The following is a 3226-nucleotide window of genomic DNA, read 5'->3' on the forward strand; positions in this document are numbered from 1 at the left end:
AAAACTGATCACCTGATGTGAAGAGCCAACTCACTGGAAAAGACCCTGATGCTGGGAAAGACTGAGAGCATAAGGAGAAGGGGATAACAGAGGCTAAAATGGTTGGATGGCATCACCACCTCAATGGACATGCGTTTGAACAAACTCCAGGAGATGGTGAAGTACAGGGAAGCCTGGTGTGCTGCAGTCCACGGGGTTGCAAATAGCTGGACATGACCTAGCAACTCAACAACAACTGTGTGTGACCAGAAAGTGGAGCAGACAGTGAGTGTCAAAGGAGCCAGAGGAAGAAGAGATCTCCGGGGTAGAAAAGATTTCACAGGGGAGGGCTTATAAAGTGGGTAGAATTTAGATAACCAGGACAGACTGGAGGAGACAATCAAGACAAAGGCAATGGCAAGAGCAAAGTCAGGGACGATGCACTGGGTAAGTCATAAGAATGTAGAGATCTATTCCTTGGTGGCAAAGACCTTCCCTGTATTAACATTATACTCCTTAAGCCTTAGAATAGCACCTGGCATGTGGAATGCACTCAAATGTCTATAGAGGTGCTCTGAGGGGCTGTAGTTATGCATATATTTATTTTGTTAGTGTCTATCCAGCTATTTAAAAAAAAATTTAATATCTTTATTTACTATTTGGCTGTGCCAGGTCTGTGGCACATGGGATCTTCTGTCTTCTTTGTGACATGCAGAATCTTTAGCTGTGGCATATAAACTCATAGGTGAGGCATGTGGGATCTAGTTCCCTGAGCAGGGATCGAACCCAGGCCCCCTGCATTCAGAGCACAGTCTTAGCCACTGGACCACCAGCAAAGTCCCTATCCAGCTACTTCTTTAGATGGCAATCCCAGTAAGGAATTCTGTCTCCTAGTTCTCTTAGAATGATCTGCAAAGCCTGATATAATATCCAACACACAGGAAGTCTCCCAGTCTTGGTTGCTAGATCAAAATGTTCCCAGAGAATTGCTTACCTAGAGAGTTCTTCACTGATACAATGGAGGCTCACAAGACCAGTAAAAATATTTATCAAACATTCCACTCATTCACAGTTATCTTCTGGTTGGTTTTTATAAGATATTACTCTTGCAGAAGAACAGACTATTTTCTTATGATTGGGCATGGGAGGTTATTAATCAGTTGAATAAGGTCAGAAGTTTATCATTTGTTGGCACAACTATAAATCACACTTGCTTAAACCAACATCTTCTGTGTTCCTCTGAGTCCTTGCCGAGAAGTGTCTTTGCAGCGTGCAAAGACGCTGCATTATAAATGAGCTGGGGTTTTTCATGAGCTGTAATTCAAAGTTTTCCCTTATCCTTACCTGTGGATCTAGGATCCGGATGCAAGGAGAACATAGTGCTCTTCATCTATCTTGTGTGTTAGTCGCTCAGTCGTGTCTTGACTCTTCGCAACCCCATGGATTGGAGCCCACCAGGCTCCTCTGTCCACGGGATTCTCCAGGCAGGCATACTGGAGTGGGTTGCCATTTCCTTCTCCAGGGGATCTTCCCAACCCAGGAATTGAACCCAGGTCTCCAGTATTGACAGGCAGACTCTTGACCATCTGAGCCACCAATGCCTTTTGTCTGGAACTGAAGGAGGAGCAGGATTAGGAAATGCTGTAAAATAGAAAATTCTGGTGCACTTAGGCCCTTTTCTACCTATCTTCCTCTGAAACCAACTAGCACCATTCCTCATCTGCGGGGGGAAGGCATTGCTCCCAGAGCAATTGGTGAGGAAGGCAGGAGGTGGGGGTGTCTCCCCCATCTTTCTTAATCATTCAGGGATTGACTAAACCAACTGTCAGAATCTTGGATGTCTCTTCCAAGCCTGGAAGCCTGGGACTCTTTGAGGTCCTTCCCTGTGTAATCTTTATCTTCCCACTGAATTGTAAACACAAGCAAACATCTGGCGACCACAGATGAAAAGAATCCTGCTAAAATCAGGAACCAATTTAAATGCTTTACCGCCTCTTGGATTTCTCTCTTCCCCTTGAGCAACAGTGCAGTGGAGAAGGCTCACAGGCAGCCAGGCTGGCTACAGGAGCGTTCTGCAGGCAGAGCTCAAAAAACAGAGCTTAAAGGCAAACCTTGGTGCACTGTCTCGGTTCCTCCCAAACAGAAGTTTGTTGAAACATAGATACTATCCTTGTCCGTCCCTCATGCCTTAGGATCTGGGACCCCATTCAGACCCAGCTGCCCTAAGGCAAGGTAGAGTTTGGGTTCAGAAAGTATAATAGGTCCTTGTCCTGACTCTGTCACTCACTCACTGGCTTTGCAATTTTCAACAAGCTGCTCAGCAACCTGGGCCTCTTATGTAAACCGGAAGGAACAGGTCTTCCTTGGGCCTCTCATGAGATAACATGGGGACACTCTGAAGGTGACAAAGTTTTACTGGAAGAGGCATCATGATTGCCTCCCATACTATCTTGTGACCTGTCATTTGGAGAACCTGATTGAACTGAGGGTTTGTCATCTGCATTCCGGTAGGCCTTCGTGACCATCAGCCCTGTGGATGCCCTTCTCCTCCACCCCGGCACAGAAGACAGCTATGTCCCCATTTTTTAATCCTCTGAAGGTGGCACATCGCCTGGGCCACTTTGCTGTATTTAGGAATCTCACAAACATAAGTTCAACTCCTAAACCTGCCTCGTTGTAGCTGTGTCCTTCTGAAGAAGTCACTCTCAGCCTCAGTTTCCTGATCTGTAAATGAATGGCAATAATTATCACAACGACCTTGAAGGGCTATTTGGAGGCCTAAATAAGATCAAGTATGTGAGTGTATTTTATCAGCTGTAAAGCACTGTGCAAATGTTAGTTATTAATATTTCTGATGCCAGGGGAATCATAGAACTTGCCACTAGCACAACTAAAATGCAAAATAAGACCTCTTCTCATACATACGTATCACCACATTGCACACCCAAGGGAATTCATAGACGGCACAAGATTCACCTCTGCAGCTACTCCCGGGCTGAGTTATAGCTGCCAAAATAAAGGTAACAAGCACTCTAATTGATGATTTCTGCCTTTCTGGATGACCTTGAAGAAGGAACTTCACTTCAGTCTCCAGGCTTCTATTTCCTGGCCTGGAAAAGATGAAGGAGACGGAGCTAAGCTGGGTGATCCCTAAGGTCTGGTGCTGTGAGATTCTCTGGGCAGGGCCCCACAGGGGGAAGTGAGCACCTGACATCACCAGGCTGAGCTGGGGAACACAGGGACAGAA

The sequence above is a fragment of the Cervus elaphus genome, chromosome 24 (assembly GCF_910594005.1).
Source record: "Cervus elaphus chromosome 24, mCerEla1.1, whole genome shotgun sequence".
NCBI lineage: Eukaryota > Metazoa > Chordata > Mammalia > Artiodactyla > Cervidae > Cervus > Cervus elaphus.